The sequence below is a fragment of the Delphinus delphis genome, chromosome 9 (genome assembly GCF_949987515.2).
Source record: "Delphinus delphis chromosome 9, mDelDel1.2, whole genome shotgun sequence".
NCBI classification, from domain to species: Eukaryota; Metazoa; Chordata; class Mammalia; order Artiodactyla; family Delphinidae; genus Delphinus; species Delphinus delphis.
This window is the reverse complement of record NC_082691.1, coordinates 8,450,424-8,475,094: the sequence shown is the minus strand read 5'-3', so window position 1 is coordinate 8,475,094 and position 24,671 is coordinate 8,450,424. Positions and strand designations below refer to the sequence as shown.

General features: G+C 37.3%; 1 long non-coding RNA gene and 1 pseudogene across 1 annotated transcript; both read left to right on the top strand.

The window, feature by feature from the left end:
- The first annotated feature begins 336 nt into the window (after positions 1-336).
- Positions 337-1,806, top strand: LOC132430860 (ADP-ribosylation factor 4 pseudogene; annotated as a pseudogene).
- Positions 1,807-8,611: 6,805 nt separating this feature from the next.
- On the top strand, positions 8,612-24,111 carry LOC132430863 (uncharacterized). The gene is made up of 3 exons (XR_009520581.1): positions 8,612-9,559; positions 19,231-19,319; positions 23,972-24,111. It is a non-coding gene; the product is annotated as an uncharacterized lncRNA (long non-coding RNA).
- Positions 24,112-24,671: the final 560 nt, after the last annotated feature.

Genomic DNA, 24,671 nt, shown 5'->3' with positions numbered 1-24,671 from the left:
GAGGCCCACGTACCGCAAAAAACAAAAACAAAACAAAATAAACCTGGAGTAGCAATTCTCATATCAGACAAAATAGACTTTAAAATAAAGACTGTTACAAGAGATGAAAAGGACACTACATAATGATCAAGAAATCAATCCAGGAAGATATAACAATTGGAAATATATATGCACCCAACATAGAAGCACCTCAAATTATAAGGCAAATACTAACAATCGTAAAAGGAGAAATCAACAGTAACAATATATATAATAGTGGAGGGCTCTAACACCCTACTTTCATCAATGGACAGATGATCCAGGCAGAAAATCAATAAGGAAACACAAGCCTTAAATGACACATTAGACCAGATGGATTAAATTGATATTTATAGAGCATTCCATCCCAAAACAGCAGAATACACATTCTTCTCAAGTGCACGTGCAACATTCTCCAGGATTGATCACAACCCGGGCCACAAAGTGAGCTTCGGTAAATTTAAGAAAATTGAAATCATATCAATCATCTTTTTCCGACCACAACGCTATAATATTAGAAATCAACTACAAGAAAAAACTGTAAAGAAACTGCGTCTTAGCCTAGGAAGCTTTACTTGTTCACTTCCGATACTAAACCTATTAAATATTTTTAAGGATAAAAGGAATCTTTAATAAAATCATTATAAGGCTCAAACAGAAATTTAGAGTTCAGAGAGAAAACTACCATGTATGGCAATAAAGCTGAAAGAATTTTTAGCAACAGAAACATAACCGTAGTGCCAGAAAAAGAGTTCAAAAGCTTTTTTCATGAAATGATCAGATACGGGCAAATAGATTTATGTACCAAGAGGTTCATCAAGGTATTTTGTATAATTGCAAAATCACTGGAAACAACCTAACTTTTTAAAACTAGGGGAGGGGGAGGTGGTGGCGGTGACGCGATTCTTTCCACGTTGGAGAGGCCGGGCCGCTGCCGGAGTCGCCGCGGCTGCCATGTGACATGGCACAGCTAAAGATTTAGCACCAGAGCCAGAGCTGCCCCGCCAGTCGTCAAGCAGGTCATCACCCCGCTAATTCCTGTCCCGGAGGGCAGCTCCAGCCTACACACCGGTTAGCAAGCTGTCCCTGCCAACTTCATCTCCTCTTTCCTCCCTGAGTTTGCCAGGAGCATGAAAGAAGGCCCAGGGATGCCCTAAACCCCTTCTGCTCCTGCCCATTGCAAGTGCCACTACCACCATGGGCCTCACCTTCTTCTCCCTCTTCTCGCATCTCTTCGGCAGGAAGCAGATGTGTATTTTGATGGTTGGATTGGATGCTGCTGGCAGGACGACCATTCTGTATAAACTGAAGTTAGGAGAGATAGTCACCACCATTCCTACCACTGGTTTTAATGTGGAAACAGTAGAATATAAGAACATTTGTTTCACAGTATGGGATGTTGATGGTCAAGATAAAATTAGGCATCTCTGGAGGCATTACTTCCAAAATACCCAGGGTCTTATTTTTGTGGTAGATAGCAATGATTGTGAAAGAATTCAGAAAGGAGCAGAAGAGCTGCATAAAATGCTTCAGGAAGATGAGTTGCGAGATGCAGCGTTGCTGCTTTTTGCAAACAAACAGGATTTGCCAAATGCTACGGCCATTAGGGAAATGACAGATAAATTAGGTCTTCAGTCTCTTCGTAACAGAACATGGTATGTTCAAGCCACTTGTGCTACACAAGGAACCAGTCTGCATGAGGGACTTGACTGACTGTCAAATGAGCTTTCAAAACATTAAATGAAACTAGATATCTAACCAAGGACACATTTGATAGAACTGGTCTAGGCTTGTTACAACAAAATTAGTTTGCATCTTGGTTATTAAACAGTATCTGGGACTGGTTTGGGCAGAATATTACAGCATTTAAACATATTTTGTTGCCAGCTATTGTTTACCAAGTATAATGTTGCCATTTAGCAATATGCTTGGTTTTAAAGAGATTCTCCTTAACTTGGGGGAAAAAAGGTGTCCTCTTTTAATTTTACTTCCCTTAAGCCTAAACGCCTGGACATAGCTAATGTGACACCTTCAAATCAATCCATTTTGAATGTTTTTCTGAGCCCACAGTGAATAATGTTTTAAAGTTGTCCCCTTGCTATTTTATTGATACCTTTATCATTCCTGGGACAGTCTGCTGATTTCAAAAATGTAGCATTCCATTTGTATTTATTTTTCTCCCTTGCCAAAAAGATTTTTTAATACTGCTTGTACCAGCCAGGGAAATGCTCCAAAACACTGTCCAGATCTTTTGCACTGAGGAATTTATATTTCCCCCCTATTATTGACTCCTGGCTTCCATCAGCCAAGCTTACCTTGGTGTGGTTTGGATTTGATAGCTAATTAATTCTGTGCCAGTTGCAAAGAGTTCATATTGAGATGATTTTTAATACTCAGCAGATTGTCTTCCTTTATATTGTATCTTTTTTATGTTGCATGTTGCTTTGGGTATCAGCCAGACTCTTTGCTCAGTATATGATAGTTCTGCTGCATGTTTTATTGTTTATTGGTGAACATGTCTTCATTAAGAGTTTTTGGAAAATTCATCAAACTCAATGAATAAGTTTTCTCCATAACCCATTTGGAATTATTCCTAATAAAATGATAAAACATGAAAAATAATTAATTAATTAAAAAAATAAAACTAGGGGATTTGTTAAGTAAAATAAAAATTATTATATGGCCATTAAAAACTATACTTTGAAACCTACTTAGTTATGTGGGAGAATGTTAATAACATCATTAAAGAGTGGTTTCTAAAGAGCAAATATGGTATACTTTATAATAACAGATTTATTGAGATATAATTCATATATCATGCAATTCACATATTTAAAGTATACAATTCGATGGTTTTCGGTACATTTAGAATTGAATAACCATGACATCAACCAATTATAGAAAATTTTCATCACCTCTAAAAGAAATCTTACATCTACTAGTAGTCATTTTGTATGATAGTTTTTATTAAAAGTATATAGTTGTGGCATATCCACAAAATGGAATATTATTTGGCAATTTAAAAAAAGTATGACACATGCTACGACATGGATGAAGCTTGAAAACATGCTAAATGAATTAATCCAGTCACAAAAGACCATATATTGTATAATTCCATTTATATGAAATGGCCAGAACAGGTAAATAGAGAGAGAGAGAAAGTAGATTAGTGGCTGTCCTCAGGACTGAGGGTGGTGGTTATGAGCAAATGGGGGGTACTCGCTAATTGGGGTTTCTTTTCTGGAGTCATGAAAATGTTCTAAAATTGGTTGTGGTGATTTTCATAATCTTGTGAATATACTAAAAAACCACTGAATTGTACACATTAATGGATTACTTGCATGGTGTGAGAAATGTCTCTCAATAAGCTGCTTTAAAAAGTACATAGGTTTATAGAGAAAAAATCTGGAAAGATATTAAAAAGGTTAACATTATTTTCATGCAAAAGAATTAGATGATTTGTTTTACTTATTTTCTAATTTTTCTATAGTAATCACATATTAGTTGCATATTAAACAATTATTTTTAAAAAGAAGAAAAAAGAAAGTACTCTATGCATTCACAACTTGGCTAACTGTTTGGTGCAACCGTTTGCTTTCAGCCTATCTTGGATTTTGACATGCCTTCCTCACTAGGCGTAATCATTTCTAGCTTTTGGCTTAAAGTGAGAGACATGCAACTCTTTCTTTCACTTGAACACTTAGAGGCCATTGCAGGTTATTAATTGGCCAATTTCAATATTGTTTTGCCTCAGGGAATAGAGAGGCCTGAGGAGAGGGACAGAGATGACGGAACAGCTGATAAGTCGAGCAGTCAGAACACACACAACATTTATTGATTAAGTTCACCATCTTATATGGGAGTGGTTTGTGGCAATGCAAAACAATTAAAATAGTAATATCAAAGATCGCTGATCACAGGTTACCATAACAAATATAATTCATCTTTTTAATAACTGCATAATAAATAATCCATAGTAAAGAGGTACTATAGTTTAGTCAAACATTCTATTGATTGGCATTCAAGTAGCGTTCAGTTGTTAATTAATTGTGTATATATTTATGCCCCTAGAAACCTGCCTGTGGAAAATATCTGTGTTTGTTTGTGTGTTTGTGTATGCTTTATTTCCACAAGATATATCCCCCAAAATGAAATTTCAAAGACCATATGTATTTTTCATCTTAATATCTATTTCCAGGCTTTTCTTCCCAAAGAATGGAGCAACCCATACTCCCATCAGGAGCATCTGAGGCCCTGCTCTGAAGTATTATGGTTATTGGCTAAATGAAAAAGAATATCCCTTGGCTGTTTTCAATTTCATTTTCCGTGATCACCAGTGAGGCTGGGAATCTTTTCAAACTGTCTTTAGTCATTGGATTTCCTCCAATGTAAATTGTTATTCATACCCTTCACCTGCTTTTTCCATTGGGCCTTTTCCTTATCGATTTTTATAAACTCTGCATATTTTTAAGGAGGAGGAATAAAAACACTGGTGAACAAGGATCTTATAATTTTGAAAAATAATATTTCTTCCAAAAGGGCAAGGCCTTAAGCAATAGAGAGATTTCTACTTCCTTCTGGACCTCTGCTCCTGATAATTCATTTTTTATAATTCCAGTGCTTAAAATCTGTTTTGATTATCTTTTGGTTTTGCTACTTCTCACCATGGTACCAGTTATCATGCATAAAAAATTAACTAACTTGAGGCCTTAGATGACAACACTGTCCTCCACAGAGGATCTGCTTTTGCTTCTGTTAAGCACCTGGAAGTATTATCAGTTTAGAATTATCTCCACCAAATTCAAGGTTTGAGGTCCCCCTCTGCAGACCACCCAGCAGTACAAACCTAGGCTGAAATTTAGAAGAGTTACTTCATGTTGCCACTTAATCTAGGGCCATAGCACTTTGGGATACAAATGTATTTAGACTCTAGTACAGGTCTTGAATTTGATTTTTGAGCCCATTACTTACAAGGCTGTCAAAACTGTCAAGATGAAAGATTAAGTTTGCTGTGATCATGGTTTCAATTGTCTTTTTTTTTGTTTTTTTACTGTGATGAAATACACATAACATAAAATTTACCATATTACCTATTTTTAAGTGTACAGTTCAGTGGTGTTAAGTATATTCATATTGTTGTGCTACCATCACCATGACCCATCTCCAGAACTCTTTTCATCTTGCAAGACTGAAATTCTGTACTAATTATACAATAACTCCCCATTCCACCACCACCACCCCCCCCAGCTACTGGCAACCACCCTTCTACTTTCTGTCGCTATGATTTTGTCTGTTCTAAGTACTTCATATAAGTAGAACCATTATTTGTCTTTTTGTGATTGGCTTATTTCACTTAGCATAATGTCCTCAAGTTGCATCCATTTTGTAGTATATGTCAGAATTTTCTTCCTTTTTAAGGTTGAATACTATTGCCTTGAATGCAGATACCACATTTTGCTTATCCATTCATACATCACTGGACACTTAGCTGGTTTCGACCTCTTGAGTATTGTGAGTAACGTTGCTATAAACATGCGCGTACAAATATTTCTTCCAGACCCTCTTTCAATTATTTTGAGGAAAGTGGAATTGCTGGATTAAATGGTAAGTCTATGTTTAATTCTTTGAGGAGCCACCATTCTCTTTTCCCCAGTGGTTGTACCATTTTACATTCTCACCACCAGTGCACAATTCCAATTTCTCCTCATCCTCACTGACACTTGTTATTTACCGTTTTTTCGATAGCAGTCATTCTAATGGGTGTGAGGTGGTATCTCACTACAGTTTCAATTTGCATTTGCTGAATAACTAGTGATGTTGAACATCTTTTCATGTGCTTATCAGCCATTTGTGTATCTTCCTTAGAGAAAAGCCTATTCAAGTCCTTTGCCCACTTTTTAATCAGGTTGTTTGTTCTCTTGTTTAGTTTCAGGAGTTCTATATATATTCATATTAATCTCTCATGAATATTTGATTTTCAAATATTTTCTCCCATTTTGTGAGTTTCCTTTTTACTTTGTTGATGTCTTTTGATGCACAAATTTTTTAAATTTTCATGAAATCCAATTGGTCTATTTTTATTTTTTTGTTGTTGTTGTCTGCGATTTTTTGGTGTCATATCCAATAAATCAAGGCCAGATCCAATGACATGAAGCTTCTGCCCTATATTCTAAGAGTTGTATAGTTTTCGGTCTTATATTTAGGTCATGGATCCATTTTGAATTGCTATAGATTGAATTGTGTTCCCCCCAAATTCATATTTAAGCCCTAACCCCCAATGTGAGCGTATCTGGAGATGGATCTTTAAGAGGTAATTAAGGTTAAATGAGGTCATAAGGGTGGGTTCCTAATCCTACAGGATTAATGACCTTATAAGAAGAGGAAAAGAAATCAGAGTGCCCCCTCCACCCTCTCTCCATATGTACTGAGGAAAGGCCAGATGAGCACACAGCAAAAGGCAGTCATCTGCAATGCAGGAGGAAGGCCTTCACCAGACACCAACTCTATTGGCACCTTAATCTTGGACTTCCCAGGCTCCAAAAGTGTGAGAAAATTAAAATTACATTGTTTAGCTACCCAGTCTGTAGTATTTTGTTACAGCAGCCCGAGCTCATACATGAGCTTATTTTTGTATATGGTGTGAGGGTCTAACATCATGTTTGCATGTGGATGTCCAGTTTTCTCAGCACCATTTCATGAAAAGCCTGTCCTTTCCCCATTGAATACTCTTTGGCCCCTTGTGGAAAATCATTTGACTATGCGAGGGTTACTTCCGGGCTCTCTATTCTTTTCGGGTAGTCTATATATGTAGGCCTTTTGCCAGTATTACGCTGTTTTGACTACTATGGCTTAATACTAAGTTGTGAAATCAGGATGGCAAGTCCTCTAGCTTTGTTCTTTTTCAAGATAGTTTTGGATATTCAGTGTCCCTTGAGATTCTATATGTATTTTAGAATGGGTTTTTCCATTTGTGCAAAAACTGTCACTGGGATTTTGATAACGACTTCATTGAAATGGTAGATTTCTTTGGTAATACTGATAATCTTAACAATATTAAGATTTCCAATGTGAACATGGAATGTCTTTTCATTTGCTCATGCATTCTTTAATTTCTTTTAGCAATGTTTTTTAGTTTTCATTGTACATGTCCTTCACCTCCTTGCTTCCTAAGTATTACTAAGTATTTTATTCTTTTTGATGCTAATGTAAATGGAATCGTTTTCTTAATTTCCTTTTGGTTCACTGTTAGTGTGTAGAAGTGCAACTGACTTTTTGTGTTGATTTTGTATCCTGTGACTCTACTGAAATTGTTTATAAGTTCTAACAATCTGTGTATGTGTGTGGAATCTTTAGAGTTTTCTACCTATAAGATCATATCATTTGTGTACAGAGATCATTTTACTTCTTCCTTTCCAATTTGGATGCCTTTCATTTCCTTTTCTTGCCTAACTGCTCTGGTTAGAATTCCCAAGACTCTGTTAAATAGATATGGTGAAAGTGGACCTTTTTGTCTTGTTCCTGATCTTAGAGGAAAAGCTTTCAGATTTTCACCTTTGAGTGAAAGATGTTCACTGAGGGGTTTTCATATACAGCTTTTATTATGTTGAGGTATTCCTTCTATTCATAGTTTGTTGTGTGTTTTTTTTATCATAAAAAGCTGTTAAATTGTGTAAAATGCTTTTATGCAACAATTGAGATAATCATGTGGTTTTTTTTCCCTTTCTACTGTTAATGTAATGTATTACAATGATTGGTTTTCCTATGTTGAACCATCCTTAAATTCCGGGGATAAATCCGATTTGGTCATGGTATATAGTCCTTTTCCTTTTGAGAAAACTTGGCACAAAGCAAATATTATTTTACCTTTATGAGTTACAAAAAGGGAGTCCGTCTTTTGTGTTTCCATACAAATTGTGCAATTTTTTGTTCTAGTGCTGTGAAAAAATGCCAGTGGTAGTTTGATAGGGATTGCATTGAATCTGTAGATTGCTTTGGGTAGTAGAGTCATTTTAACAATGTTGATTCTTCCAATCCAAGAACATGGTATATCTCTCCATCTGTTTGTGTCATCTTTAATTTCTTTCATCAGTGTCTTATAGTTTTCTGCATGCAGGTCTTTTGCCTTCTTAGGTAGGTTTATTCCTAGGTATTTTATTCTTTTTGTAGCAATGGTAAATGGGATTGTTTCCTTAATTTCTCTTTCTAATCTTCCACTGTTATTGTATAGGAATGCAAGAGATATCTGTGTATTAATTTTGTATCCTGCAACTTTGCTAAATTCATTGATTAGGTCTAGTAGTTTTCTAGTGGCATCTTTAGGATTTTCTATGTATAGAACCATGTCATCTGCAGACAGTGAGTTGTCCTTCTTCTTTCCCCAATTGGATTCCTTTTATTTCTTTTTCTTCTCTGATTGTCATGGCTAGGACTTCCAAAACTATGTTGAATAATAGTGGTGAGAGTGGGCACCCTTGTCTTGTTCCTGATATTAGAGGAAATTCTTTCAGGTTTTCACCATTAAGAATAATGTTTGCTGTGGGTTTGTCATATATTGCCTTCATTATGTTGAGGGAGGTTCCCTCTATGCCCACTTTCTGGAGAGTTTTTATCATAAATTGATGTTTAATTTTCTCAAAAGCTTTTTCTGCATCTATTGAGATGATTATATGGTTTTTATTCTTCAGTTTATTAAGATGGTGTATCACATGGATTGATTTGCATATATTGAAGAATCCTTGCATCCCTTGGATACATCTCACTTGATCATGGTGCATGATCCTTTTAATGTGTTGTTGGATTCCATTTGCTAGTATTTTGCTGAGGATTTTTGTGTCCATGATCATCAGTGATATTGGCCTGTAATTTTTTTGTGTGATATCTTGGTCTGGTTTTGGTATCAAGGTGATGGTGGCCTCGTAGAATGAGTTGGGGAGTGTTTCTCCCTCTGCAATTTTTAGGAAGAGTTTGAGAAGGATAGGTGTTAGCTCTTCTCTAAATGTTTGATAGAATTTGCCTGTGAAGCCATCTGATCCTGGACTTTTGTTTGTTGGGAGTTTTAAAATCACAGTTTCAATTACAGTACTTGTGATTGGTCTGTTCATATTTTGTTTCTTCCTGGTTCAGTTTGGGGAGGTTGTACCTTTCTAAAAATCTGTCCATGTCTTTTAGGTTGTCAATTTTATTGGCATATAGTTGCTTGTACTAGTCTCTTATGATCCTTTGTATGTCTGTGGTGTCCATTGTAACGTCCCCGTTTTCATTTTTAATTTTTTTGATTTGAGCCCCCTCCCTCTTCTTCTTGATGAGTCTGGCTAAAGGTTTATCAATTTTTTTTTCTTTTTTTTCGGTATGTGGGCCTCTCACTGTTGTGGCCTCTCCTGTTGTGGAGCACAGGCTCTGGACGCGCAGGCTCAGTGGCCATGGCTCACAGGCCCAGCTGCTCCGTGGCATGTGGGATCTTCCTGAACCAGGGCATTGAACTCGTGTCCCCTGCATCGGCAGGCGGACTCTCAACCACTGCACCACCAGGGAAGCCCTAAAGGTTTGTCAATTTTATTTATCTTTTCAAAGAACCACTTTTTACTTTCATTCATCTTTTCTATTAGTTTCTTCATCTCTATTTCATCTATTTCTGCTTTGATCTTTATGATTTGTTTCTTTCTACTGACTTTGGGTTTTGTTCTTCTTTCTCTAGTTGCTATAGGTGTAAGGTTAGGTTGTTTATTTGAGATTTTCCTTGTTTCCCGAGGTAAGTCTCTATTGCTATAAACTTCCCTCTTAGAACTGCTTTTGCTGTGTCCCATAGGTTTTGGATTGTTGTGATTTCATTTTCATTTGTCTCTAGGTATTTTATGATTTCCTCTTTGATTTCTTCAGTGATCCATTGCTTGTTTAGAAGCTTATTGTTTAACGTCCAACGTGTTTGTGTTCTGTACACTTTTTTCCTTTCTTGTAGTTGATTTCTAATCTTACAGCATTATGGTCATTAAAGATGATTGTTATGACTTCAATTTTATTAACACATTATTGACCAGAGACGTATTAATACATCTTTTGTTACCCGGATGTTATTGACCAGAGATGTATCAATATGTTCTTAGAGAGTGCTACAATTAACATCACTGTGCAATTTGTTAGAGCATAAATTGATCAAAGTTCTTTATACAACTTACAATTGTCATTATCATTCACATTTTGCTCCATTAAGTTTTTGTTCCAACCTTGTATATATTATATACATAAAATCTTCCAAAATGACGCATTGCAAAATTTTGAGTGAAGAATTTTTCAGTCCATTTTATGCACATACTTTCTCTGATTGTCTGATTGACACATGTACTAGTGTCTCAGAAGATGATAGTTTTTCAGAATACAGTTCTGATTCAGATGATGTGAATATTAGACCAATAAAAAGATTTTAAAAAATAGTGACTGATTCTGATACAAAAAGTGAAAATGAAACTCAGGGTGCCAGAGAATGCACCTTTGCTTCTACAGAATAGTGAAGTGAAAACAACATTTCATGAAAATTAGACAGGTATGTCAAGTGTCTCTATTGAAGGCAATAACCCACAAAGTGTTAGTGAAATAAAAGAATTAATTTTTGGCCAGCCAAAATAAAAAATCACCAGCTAAAGGCATTACTTTCTGCAAAAATCCCTGGGTCAATAATCAGTAAAATTTACCGAGGCTCGCTTTGTGGCCCAGCATGTGCTCAATCCTGGAGAATACTCCATGTGCACTTGAGAAGAACGTGTATTCTGCTGTTTTGGATGGAACGCTCTATAAATATCAATTTAGTCCCTCTGGTCAAATGTGTCATTTAAGGCCTGCATTTCCTTATTGATTTTCTGTCTGGATCATCTGTCCATTGATGAAAATAGGGTGTTAGAGTCCTCCACTGTTTTTGTGTTACTGCTGATTTCTCCTTTTATGGTTGTTAGTAATTGCCTTATAAATTGAGGTGCTCCTATGTTGGATGCATATATATCTACAATTGCTATATCTTCTTCTTGGATTGATTTCTTGATCATTATGTAGTGTCCTCTTTGTCTCTTGTAACAGTCTTTATTTTAAAGCCTATTTTGTCTAATATGAGTATTGCTACTCCAGCTTTCTTTTGACTTCCATTGGCATGGAATACATTTTTCCATCCCCTTACTTTCAGTCTGTATGTTTCCCTGGATCTAAAGTGGGTCTCTTGTAAACAGCATATATACAGGTATTGTTTTGTATCCATTCAGCCAGTCTATGTCTTTTGGTTGGAGCATTTAATCCATTTACATTTAAGGTAATTATCATATGTATGTTCTTATTGCCATTTTGTTAATTGTTTTGGATTTGTTTTTGTGTTTTTTCTTCCCTTCCTCTTTCATTCTCTTCTCTTGTGATTCAATGACTTACTTTAGTGTTGTGTTTGGATTGCTTTTGCTTTTTTGTGTGTATCTATTTTAGATTTTCAGTTTGCTGTTCCCATGAGGTTTTGATGTAGACGTCTGTATATAAACAACAATATAGATTGTTTTAATTCAATAAAGACAATATAGATTGTCTATAATTTCAAATGCATTTCCGATACCCTGCATTTGTGCTCTCCTCTTCTCACAATTGCTGATTTTGATATATTTGTGTGCAGATGATTTCCTACCTTTACTGTATGTTTGCCTTTACCAGTGAGCTTTTCATTCATAATTTTCTTGTTTCTAGTTGTGGCCTTTTCTTTTCCACCTAGAGAAGTTCCTTTAGCACTTGTTGCAAAGCTGGATGGTGGTGCTGAATTCTCTTAGCTTTTACTTGTCTGTAAAGCTTTTGATTTCTATGTTGAATCTGAATGACAGCCCTGCTGGGTAGAGTATTCTTGGTTGTAGGTTCTTCCCTTTCATCACTTTAAGTATATTGTGCCACTCCTTTCCGGCCTGCAGAGTTTCTGCTGAGAAATCACCTGACAACCTTATGGGAGTTCCTTTGTATATCGTTCGTTGCTTTTCCCTTGTTGCTTTTGATATTTTTTCTTTGTCTTTAATTTTTGTCAGTTTGATTACTATCTGTGTCAGTGTGTTCCTCCTTGGGTTTATCCTGCCTGGGACTCTCTGCACTTCCTGGACTTGGGTGACTGTTTCCTTTCCCGTGTTAGGGAAGTTTTCAGCTATTATCTGTTCAAATATTTTCTCAGACCCTTTCTCCCTCTCTTCTCCTTCTGGGACCCCTATAATGCAAATGTTGGTGCATTTCATGTTTTCCCAGAGGTCTCTCAGACTGTTCTCATTTCTTTTCATTCTTTTCTCTTTATTCTGTTCTGCAGCAGTGATTTCCACCATGCTGCCTTCCATGTCACTTATCCGTTCTTTTGCCTCAGTTATTCTGCTACTGATTCCTTCTAGTGTATTTTTCATGTCAGTTATTGTATTGTTCATCTCTGTTTGTTTGTTCTTTAGTTCTTCTAGGTCTTTGTTAAACATTTCTTATGTCTTCTCAATCTGTGCCTTCACTCTTTTTCTGAGATCTTGGATCATCTTTACTACCATTACTCTGAATTTTTTTCAGGTAAGTTGCCTATCTCCACTTCGCTTAGTTGTTTTTCTGGGGTTTTATCTTGTTCCTTTATCTGGGACATATTCCTCTGCCATCTCATTTTTTCTAACTATCTGTGATTGCAGTTCCTGTTCCACAGGCTGTAGGGTTGTAGTTCTCTTGCCTCTGCTGTCTGCCACCTGAGGCTGTCTGGTGGGAGGGACTGGTACCTGCCCACTGGTGGGTGGAGCTGGGCCTGGTCCCTCTGGTGGGCAGGGTTGTGTCTGAGTGTGTGTGCATTATTGGGTGGCTGTTTATTAAGGAAGACTTTAAGCAGCCTGTCTGCTGATGCATGGGGCTATGTTTCAGTCCTGTTGGTTGTTTGGCCTGAGGTGTCCCAGCACTGGAGTCTTCAGGCTGTTGGGTGGTGCCAGGTCTTGGTGAGAACATGGCACCCTCCTAGAGGGCCCACGCCAATGAGCACTCGCCACAGCCACCACCACCAGTGTCCCTTTCCCCACAGTGAGTCACAGTTGCCTCCTACCTCTGCAGGGTACCCTCCAACAATAGCAGCTAAGTCTGGCCCAGTCACTTATGAGGTCACCGCTTTTTTCCCTGGGTCCTGGTGCACATGAGACCCTGTGTACACCCTCCAAGAGTGGAGTTTCTCTTTCCCCCAGTGCTGTGGTCAAACCCCAGTGGCTTTCAATGCCAGACTCTCTGGGGGCTCTTCCTCCCATTCCCAGGCCCCCAAGCTGAGGAGCCCGACATGACGCTCTGAACTTTCACTCCTGTAGGAGAACAAATTCCACCCAGTGTGTATGGGATTCGATTTTATGGTGATTGCACCTGTCTTACCATCTCTTTGTGGCTTCTTCTTTGCCTTTGGATTTAGGATTTAGGGTATCCTATCTTTTTTGGTAGGTTCCAGCATTTTTTTTTTTTTGGTCAGTGGTTTTTCAGCAGTTAGTTGTGATTCCGGTGTTTCCATAAGAAGGGGTGAGCTCACATCCTTCTACTCTACCATCTTGCCTCCTCTCCTTCCATAAACTCTTTTCAGGGACATATTTTGTTGATATATTTTTTTCCTTTGAATGGGCCACACTTTCCTGTTTTTTTGTATGCCTTGTAATGTTTTTGTTGAATACTGGACATTTGAATCTAATAATGTGGTAGCTCTGGAAATCAGATTCTTCCCCCTTCCCCAGGGTTTGCTGTTGTTGTTGTTTTTGATTGCCATAGGCTGTCTCTGTCCTGAGAATCAGCCTAAGGTGTAAAGTTAAGGGCTTATGTCTTTTCTGAGACTCTTCTTAGGCATGTGTAATCACTTTCTAATTTTACCCATATATGCAGCTGTTTTTTAATAGTCTATCCTTTAATGTCTGTCTCCCAAAAGAGGAAAAGCAAAAAATGAAGGGGGGATGAAGAGTGCTGGCCTTTAAATATCTTGAAAGACACTTGAGCCAGATGGGGTAGGGGCTTGCAATAATGGGAGGAGGTGCAACAACAATGGCTCCCCTCTAGCTCTATTTGTCTGCACCTCTGTGATCAGAAGCAGCAATCAACAATCATATAACAGATCCCTATTATTTGAAAGAAAAGGTACTTGTTGCCCACCCTGACTCTCACAAGCTGGGTGCAAGTTGCTCCAGGAACACAGTCACACAGATTGTGTGTTGGGAATTGGTAGCTGCTACTGTGCCAAGTGCTGATTATTGACAGAAATTTACCATCCAAGGGTTCCCCTAAAAGTTACCTGTGTTCAACAGACTCCAGAGGTCCAAAACAGTTACATCAGATGATTCTGCTGGTGCAATTTTTGCCTAGTTGGGTAGACAGATTCCTGGTGTTTCTGGCTCCACCATCTTCCCAGAAGCCTCCTTTTAAAAAAAAAAAAACAAACAAAAAAAAGTTTTGTTTTCATTCATTTTCCCTGCCATTTTTCTAATTTATATTTTATTCATCATCTCTGTTCTAATCTTTATTATTTATTCCTTGTGCTAGCTTTTGGTTTAATTTCTCCCTCCCTTCTAAGGACAGTTTGGGGCAGATTTAGGATTCTTGATTGACACTTTTTGGTGGTTTTCTTTTGGCACTTTGAATATACCAGCCCACTGACCTCTGGCCTCCAAAGTTTCAAGTGAGAAATCTGCTGATAATGTTACTGAAGATCACTTCTATGTGATGAATCACTTCTCTCTTGCTGCTTTCAAGATTTTCTTTTGCTTTCAACAGTTTCTATGTCTCAGTGTGACCTTCTTTGAATTCATCTTACTAGGCGTTCATTAAGGTTCTTGAGTGTTTAAGTTCATGTCTTTCTTCAAATTTGGGAAGTTTTAAGGCATTATTTCTTCAAATAATCCCTTTGCTCCTGTCTGTCTCTCTCTTCTTCTGGGACTCCCACAATGCATGTTGATACTCTTGAAGATGTTCCACAGGTTCCTTGGGCTTTGTTCACTTTCCTTCAATCTTTATTCTTTCTGTTCTGCAGACTTGACAATTTCAATTGTTTTATCTTCTTGTTCACTGATTCTTTCTTCTCTTACTCACATCTGCTTTTGACTGGGATCTAGTGAGTTTTTCATTCAAGTTATTGTACTTTTCAGCTCCAGAATCTCTTTTTAGTGTGCTCTTATACTTTCTCTTTATTCATAGTTCCATTTTGTTCATACATCATTATCTTGACTTTCTCCATGTATTCCTTTAGTTTTTTGAGCATCTTTAAGACAGGTTTTTTTTAATTCTTTGTCTATTGGGTCTGCCATATGGCCTTTCTCACCAGTTTCTGTTGATTTTTTTTTCTTTGCATGGAAAAAATTTTTTTCCTGTTTCTTTGCACATAATTTTTTTCCCTGAAAATTTAATATTTGAATCTAACAATGTAGTAAGTCTGGAAATCAGATTTTTCCATTTCTCAAGCGTTTCCTTTCATTTTTGTTTACTTTATTGGTATTTTTTTTGTTTTATGCTCTCTCTCCCAGGGATAAGCCTGAGGTATAAACTTAAGGTCTTATCAGGTCTGAGTCTGTGTTTTTCCTTAGACATGTATGGTGATCTGTACATGGGTTGCTTTTGAATGTCCTAGTCCTTAAATGTCTGGCTCCCCAAATAAGGAGAAAAGATAAATAAAGATGGAGAGAAAAGTGCCAGCTCTTTAAATCTCCTAGAAGTTGTTTCAGCTGTAGGGCTTGGGGCTTGCAACAATGGGAGGGGTGGTGCAGCAATGACTGCCCAGTTCTGTCTGTACTTCCATTATCAGAAGCAGCAATCAACAATCAGAAAACAGGTCCCTGATATTTGGAGGACAGGGTCCTTATTGCCCACCTTGGGTCAGCAAGCTGCATGTAAGATGCTCCTGGTACAAATGCACAACTGACTGTCTCAGAGCTGAGGTTGGGGGATGGGTAGCAATTGCTGAAATTGACCAAAATTAACTGCAATTTCCCGTTCAAGCCTTCTCCTTGAAGTTGCAAGTCTGAATAGACTTCAGAGTTCCAACATAGCTATATCAAGCAGATTCTGCCAGTATAACTGTCCAGGAAAGAAGACAAGGTTCCCGGCACTTCCTACTCTGTCTTCCCAGAATCCCAAAACTCTTTTTATATATTGCTGAATTCTACTTATTAATGTTTCATTGAGGAATTTTTGCATCTGTATTCATGAGAGATATTAATCTGCAGTTTTCCTTTCTTGAATGGTCTTTGTATGGTTTTGGTATCAGGATAACACTGGCCTCACAAAATGAGTTGGGGAATTTCTCCTTTTCTGCTTTCTGGTAGATAATGTGTAAAATTGCTTCTTCTTTTAATGTTTGGTAGAATTCTCTGCTGAAAACATCTGATTCTTTCTTTGGAGTTTTTATGTTTTATTTCTATTTTATTTATTTGGCCACACTGCATGGCATATGGGGTCTTAGTTCCCTGACCAGGGATTGAATACACGCCCCTTGCATTGGAAGCATGGAGTCTTAACCACTGGACCGCCAGGGAAGTCCCTTCTTGGGAGGTTTTAAATTAAAAACTCAATTTCTTTAATATTTATAGAACTATAAAAAATTTATATTCCATATTGGATGATTTTTGAGGAATTAGTCCATTTCACGTTAGTTGTCAAAATTATGTATGTAAAATTAGTTATATTTCCTTATTACTTCTTTGAGATCTACAAGATTTGTAGTGGTATCCCACTTCATTTCTGATATTGCTAATTTGTGTCACTTGGCAATATTATTGATCTTTTCAAAGAACCATCTTTTGCTTACTTTCTCTATTGTTTTTCTACTTTCAATTTCATTATTTCCCTACTTCTGCACCAGATAGGATCCTAAAGTGAGAGCTTACATGATTTTCTTGAGACTTTCCCTTTTTTCTAATGTAAGAATTTGGTGCTATAAATTTATCTCTAGCACTACTTTAGTTATAGCCCACTTGTCTTGGTATGTTTTAATTTCATTTTCATTTAGTTCAACGTGTTGTTTTTATTTCCCTTGAGAGTTCCTCTTTGACTCAAAGATTATTTAGCAACTTGTTTCCAACTAGAGATTTTCCTGTTATCTTTCTGTTACCGATTTTTAGCTTGGTTCATTTGTGGTGAGAACACACACAGTATGATTTCACTTATTTTAAACATGTTGAAGTTTGTTTTATGGCTCTATCATGGTAAGTGGTCTATCTTGGTAAACGACCCACGGGAACTTGAAAAGAATGTGTATTCTGCTGTTGTTGGGTGAAGTGGTGTGTGTGTGTGCATGCTGCATCCTGTTAACTTATGGTACTGTTATTATATAATCTTGCTGATTTTCCACATAATTCAGTCAATTATTGAAAGAGGGGCATTGAAGTCTCCAACTATAATCATGGGTTTGTCAATTTCTCCTCTCAGTTCTGTCCGTTTTTGCTTTAAGTATTTTGCAGCTCTGTTGTTTGGTACATACAAATTTAGGATTGCCATGTCTTCTTGATAGCCTTGACCCTTTTAGTATTATGAAATGCCCCTCTCTGACCCTAGTAATTTCCTTTGCTCTAGAGTCTACTTTATCTGACATTAATGTAGCCACTACAGCTTTTTTCTGATTAATGTTTGCATTGCATATCTTTTGCCATCTTTTTACTTTACTACCTATACCATTAATTTTGAACTGAGTTTCTTGTGGGGAGCATATAGTAGGGTCTTGTTTTTTATCTACTCTGTTCTTCTCTTTTAGTTGGTATATTCAGACATTTACATGTAATGTAATTATTGATATGCTAGGACTTCAGTGGGGTTTTTTGTTTCATTTTGTTTCTTTCCTCTGTTTTCTTCTTCTGCCTTCCTTTGGGTTACTTGTACCTTTTTTTCTTTTAGAATTCCATTTTGCTTTATCAATAGTGCTTTTGAATGTATCTCTTTGTATAGACATTTAGTTGTATTATATTATGCACACATAACTTTTCATAGTCCTCTGGTGTCACGATTTCACCAGTTTGAGTGAAGTGTAAAAACCTTTCAATCCTTTCAGTTCCTTTACCCTCTGTCATTTATAATACAATTGTCCTAAATATTTCCCCTACATGCTTTGAGATCCATAGACAATGTTACAATTTTTGCTTCAATCACCAAATGTAATTTAGAAAACTTAAGAAGAGAAAAATTCCATTGTATTAAGTAATATTTTTACTCTTTCTATTGTTCTATCTCCTTTCCTGATGTTTCAAGAATTCTTCTTTTATCATTTCCTTTCCAGTTCAAGAACCTCCTTCAGCCCTTTTTAAAAAATATAGGGTGGATCTACTGGTGACAAACCCTTCTAGTTTTCCTTCATCTGAGAATGTCTTGATATCTATACACTTTATTCCTAAAGAATATTTTCACTGCATATAGACTTCTTAGTTATAGTTGTTTTCAGCACTTGGAAATGTGATGCCCCTTCCTTCTGGCCTCTTTAGTTTCTGATAAGAAACTTGCTGTAATTCAAATTGTTTTTTTACTTATAGGTAAAGTATTGTTTTTTTCTTTCTGCTTTCAAGATTTTTCGTCTTTAGTTTTCAGAATTTTGACTATGATGTATCTTGGCATGATATTTTGGGGGTGCATCCTATTGTGGGTTAGCTCAGCTTCTTGAATCTATAGTTTTATGTCTTTTGCCAAATTTTTTTTTCAGTCATTATTTATTCAAATATGTTTTCAACCCCACCCTCTTTCTCCTCTCCCTCTGGGATGCAGATGAGATAAATATTAGATCATTTGTTATACTACCATAGGTCCCTGAGCCTCTATTCACTTTTTTTTTTCCAATCTATTTTTCTCTGTTGGTTAATTTCTTTTGTTTTATCTTTACTTTCACCAATCCTTTCCCTATCATTTCCACTCTGCTGCTGAATCCTTCTAGTGAGTTTACTATTTCCTTTATTGTAATATTCAGTTTTAAAATTTCCACTTGGTTCCTCTTTATATTTTGTATTTCTTTGCTGAGACTTTCTAGTTTTTTGTTTCAAGCATTTTCAGAATTTTTTATTAAAGTATTTTTATCATGCCTGCTTTAAAACCTTTGTCAGAAAATGCCCATCTCTGTGTCATTTCTGGTTTGGTGTCTGATGATTATCTTGTCTTTCTCAAGTTAAGGTAGTCTTGGTTCTTGGTATAATGAGTGATTTTCAGTTGTACCCTGGACATTTTGATTACTGCATTGAGACTCAGATCCTATTTAAATCTTCTGTTTTACAGGCTCCTCTCACATCACATCAGCACAGAAGGGAAGACCCCACCTCAATTCTGCCAAGTGGGGGTGAAATTCCATCACCCTGGCTGGGAGGGTATGATGATTAATTTTATATGTCAGTTTGACTGGGCTACAGAATGCCTTGATTGTAAAGATTATTTCTGGATGTGCTGTGAGAGTGTTTCCAGAAGAGGTTAGCATTTGAATTGGTGGACTGAGTAAAGCTGATGGTCCTCTCCAAAGTGGGTGGGTATCATCCAATCTATTGAGAGCCTGAACAGAACAAAAGCTCAAGCGCAAATGCTTGAGCTGATATTAATCTTCTCCTGCCCTTAGTGTTCCTGGTTCATCTCTTCTTCCCACCTCCCTCTAGTTTCTCAGGAGAACCCTAATACGAGGCATGGGCGGTGGGGGGAAGAGGGGAGAGTGCCTTGTAACTGCTCCCTACATGTTCATGACTTTCATGAACACTATGAAGGAGGAAAGGTCTCATTATTATTGGGTGGCCATGACAATCCCAGCTTCTCTTGGTCTTTTCTGAAATCATCCCAGCAAGACAATCGTGGAAGTCTAGGTTCCCCACTTAACCTTTGCTGAGGGGGAGGAGGGCCCATTTTGTTCCATGGTGTCTGGCTGCAGTAAAGCAGTTATTGTCTGTAAGTTTTCTGTCTTGCTAAGTTGCCTCTTTCCTGGGCCTTGTTTATTCCCCCCCCAAATTCATATTTTGAAGCCCTACCCCTGAGTGTGGCTGTATTTGGAGATGGGGCCTCTAAGGAAGTAATTAAGGTTAAATGAGGTCATAACGTTGGGCTTTGATCCAATAGGGCTAGTGTCCTTATAAGGCACACCAGAGAACTAGTGTTCTCCCCATGCAGCCCCAATCCCTATGTACATGCACCAAGGAAAGACCTTGTAAATATATAGTGAGAAGGAGGCCATCTACACACCAGGAAGAAAGCCCTCACTGGAAACCAAGTCAGCCAGAACCTTGATCTTGGACTTCCGACCTCCAGATCTGTGAGAAAATTAATTTCTGCTGTTTAAGGCACCCAGCCTGTGGTACATAAGGTAGTCCTAGCAAACTAATACAGATTCCCTTGGCTCAAGGTTTTTCATGGGGTTGCAGTCAAGCTGTCAGCCAGGATCATCCCAAGGCTTAAATAAGGAAGGATGAATTTCCAAGCTCATTACTATGGTGTTGGCAGGATTCAGTTTCTTGTGGGGTGTTGGGCTGAGGGCCTGTTTTTCACTAGCTATTGCTAGGAGGCCTCTCTCAGTTCCTTGGCACAGGGGCCTCTCCACAGGGCAGCTCACAATATGGCAGCTGGTTTCCATCACAGTGAGGAAGTGAAGGAGCAAGGGAACAAGAGAATGAGAAAGCAAGAGTGTCTGCTCAAGAGAGAAGCCAGTCTTTTACTTAACCCTAATCTCAGCAGTGACATCCCATCACCTTTTCGATTCATTAGAAATGTCACTATATCCAGCCTACACTCACGGAGAGATTAAGAAAGGGCCTACTATCTACGTACTAAGAGGTAGATATTGTCGGAGGCCATCTTAGAGGCTCCCTACAAGCTTTCAGTGGCCAAATTTGGGACAATTTGAGCAGCATAATAAATGACACTAATGGATTAAAACTGATAGAATAAACATCCATGAGTCCATACTGTTATAAACAAAATAATTGAATAAATAAATACAGATCTTCAAAATATGGTGGGGTTATGTCCTGATAAACCCATAAGTTGAAAATGCATTTAATACAGCTAACTTATGGAACATCATAGCTTAGCCAAGCCTATCTTAAATGTGCTCAGAACACTTACGTTAGCCTAAAGTTGGACAAAGTCATCTAACACAAAACCTACATTATAATAAACTACTGAATATCTCATGTATTTTATTGAATACTATGCTGAAAGTAAAAATCTAGAATAGTTGTAAGGGTACGGAATGGTTCTAAGTGTACTGGTTGTTTACCTCCCTGACTGTGTGACTGACTGGTTCACTGCTACTGCCCAGCATCACAAGACAGTATCATACTACATATCACTAGCTCAGGAAAAGATCAAAATTCAAAATTCGATGTACAGTTTCTACTCAACTTCTATTGCTTTCACACTGTCGTAAAATCAAAAAATTATAAGTCAAACCACTGTAAGTCAGGGACTGTCTGTAAATAAATGGAGGGGAAAGGACAGCTCTTCCTTAGAGTAGAATTCCATTTAACAAAGGTAGAAAGAAAACAGGAAATAGAAAATCACCATTTGGTAAATACCACAGTAATAATTGCTGTGAGCAAGAATGAAATCTAAAATTACTGGATGAAACTCTGATTTAAAAAATAAGGTAAATGCAAAGTCTTAAAGTTTCTCCCCACAAGCTACTTATTAATTTAAAAAGAAAATTTTTTAACTTTACAGTGGAGAAATCTGATAAATAACAACTTAACAGAACGATCAGACTTAACCATTAATGACTTACCAATTTCATGTACCTCTAATATGATGCACCAAGAAGGGCACATCACTTCTGTAATCGTTTTGCCAAAAATGCATCAATCAGAAAACCCAAACTGATTGATTTCTCATCAGTCAGAAAACCCAAATTGAGGGACATCTTACAAAATAATTTTCCCATACTCTTCACGTGTCAAGATCATCAAAGATCATCAAAGACAAAGAAAGACTAAAAATTGTCTAAGATTCCAGGAGGCTAAGGCGACAGGATAAACCAACACAACGTGGGATCCTAAATTGGATCCTGAACCAGAAAAAAAGACATTGCTTGGGTAATTTTTTTTAAGAACCATCTTTTATTGAACTATTTTGTTTATTTTTAAAAATTTTTATTGGAGTATAGTTGCTTTACAATGTTGTTAGTTTCTACTGTATAGTAAAGTGAATCAGCTATATGTATACATGTATCCCCTCTTTTTTGGATTTCCTTCCCATTTAGGTCACCACAGAGCACTGAGTAGAGTACCCTGTGCTATACAATAGGTTCTCATTATTTATCTATTTTATACATAGTATCAATAGTGTATATTGACCCCAATCTCCCAATTCATCCCACCCCCCTTTCCCCCTTGGTATCCATGTTTGGATAACTAATGAAATTTAAATGGAGTCTGTAAATTAGTAAAGAGTATTGTATAGATGTTAATTTTCTCAATTAAATAATTATATTACAGTTATGTAATATACTAACATTAGAAGCTGGATGAAGGGTAAACAAGAACTCTGAGTATTGTTATATTTCAAACAACTTTACAGACATATAATTTACCCACTAGCAATCCTGCTCTCCCTCAGCCCTAGGCAACTACTAATACACTTTGTCTCTAGAGTTGCCTATTCTGGACCTTGCACATAAATGGAATCATATGGAAATGGAAGCTTTTTGTAACTGGCTTCTTTCTTTCAGCATAATGTTTTCGAGGTTCATCCATTGTTATGTGTTGAATTGTGTACCCCCAAAAGATGTTCAAGTTCTAATCCCAGTACCTGTGAATGTGCCTTTATTTGAAATTTAGATCTCTGCAGTTGTCAAGTAAAGATGAGGTCATTAGCTGTGGTGGGCCCTAATCCAATGATTGAGTCCTCATAAAGAGGGGAAATTTGGACACAGTGATAGATACACTTAGAGGGAAGATGAGATCAAGACACAGGAAGAACACCATCTGCAAGCCACAGAATGCCTGAGGCTACAAGAAGCTAGAGGATAGGCATGGAAAAGATTTTCCTTCACACCCCTCAGAAGAAACCAACCCTGCCAATACCTTGATTTCAGACTTCCAGCCTCCAAAACTATGAGACAATAAATTTCTGTTAAGCCTCCCAGTTTCTGGTACTTTGATATGGCAACCCCAGAAATTGAATATATTCATGATACAGCATATTATCACTACCTCGTTCCTTTTTATTGCCAAAATTATTCCACTGTGTGGCTGTATGACATCTGGCTTATCCACTCAACATCTGGGTTATTTTGACCTTTTGGCTAGCATAAAAAATGTTGCTGTAAATATCTGCATACAAGTTTCTGTGTGGACATGTTTTAATTTCTCTTGGGTATATACCTAAGAATGGAATTGCCAGGTCATATAATTCTATGTTTACCTTTTTAAGGAACTGCCAAACTATTTTCCAAAGTAGCTGCACCATTTTATATTCCCACCAGTGAAGTGTGAGGGTTTCAACTTCTCCACATCCTCACCAACACTTGTTACTATCTGTCCTTTTGATCATAGCTAAGAGAGTATGAAGTAGTATCTAATTGTGGCCTTGATTTGCATTTTTGTAATGACTAAGGATGTTGAGCTTTTTTTGTTTTATGTGCTTATTGGCCATTTCTATATCTTCTTTGAAGAAATTTCTACTCAAATCCTTTGCCTAGTTTTTAATGAGTTTATCTTTTTTAATGACTTGTAAGAGTGTATATATTCTGGATACTTCCTTATCAAATATATGATTTGCAAGTATTTTCTCTCATTCTTTTTGCTTTCTTGATGGTGCTGTTTGAAGCACAAAAGTTTTACATTTTTATTAAGTCCAATTTGTCAACTTTCATATCTTTTATTATATTTGCAAGACTTCAGTATATCTAAAATTATTTCAACATAAAAAAACTATAAAAATCTATGTAAAAAGTTTAGAAGACTATGTTCTAGACTACCAAAAGGAAGGAGAAATGGAATTTTTCATTTGCTATTCAACACAATTCTGTTTCTTTTCTTTTTTCTAGATTATACAAGTGATGCAAATTCTCTGGAAATTTTAGAAATTAACATCATTAGTAAACTCACCATACAGGGATAACCATCACTGTCACTGAAGTTTATAGTCTCACACAAGCTTATAAACACTCATAAAAATTGAGGATCATTTGTTCTATGAGGGGCGAGCCATGTAAACAATGTGGGGATGGATGACTCATGGACTAACAGGAATTTGTGTTGCCATGCTACACCAAGGAGAGGTGGTGCCCAACCAGGGCCATTCAGTGGGCAATGACTTGAACTGGCTTTACAAGGTGAATGATGGCTGTGCTTTAGGGGAAAAAGAGAGAGGAAGTTTTCTAGAGGGCAACCAGGAGTAAAGGAATGTCAACGGAGCAGTGATGTAAACCCCTGATAGTAAGCCACACTGGATGACACTGGATTTTGAAGGGGCTTCCATGGCATGGGATGCAATCCATGCAGGCCACGGGGCATCCTTGAAGACTTCTGGACAAAGACATGGCCGGGGACCATGGAAATGTCTGAGATACATTTTATATTCGGCGTACTCACATGCAGATGACCATACATCCTGGTTGGTCAGAGACAGCCTCAGATTACACCTTTGGTCCTAGAGTTGCACCCCCTTTCATTCTCAAAAGCGCCCAAATTTGGAGGATAAATATTATCATCTACACACACACACACACACACACACACAACAGA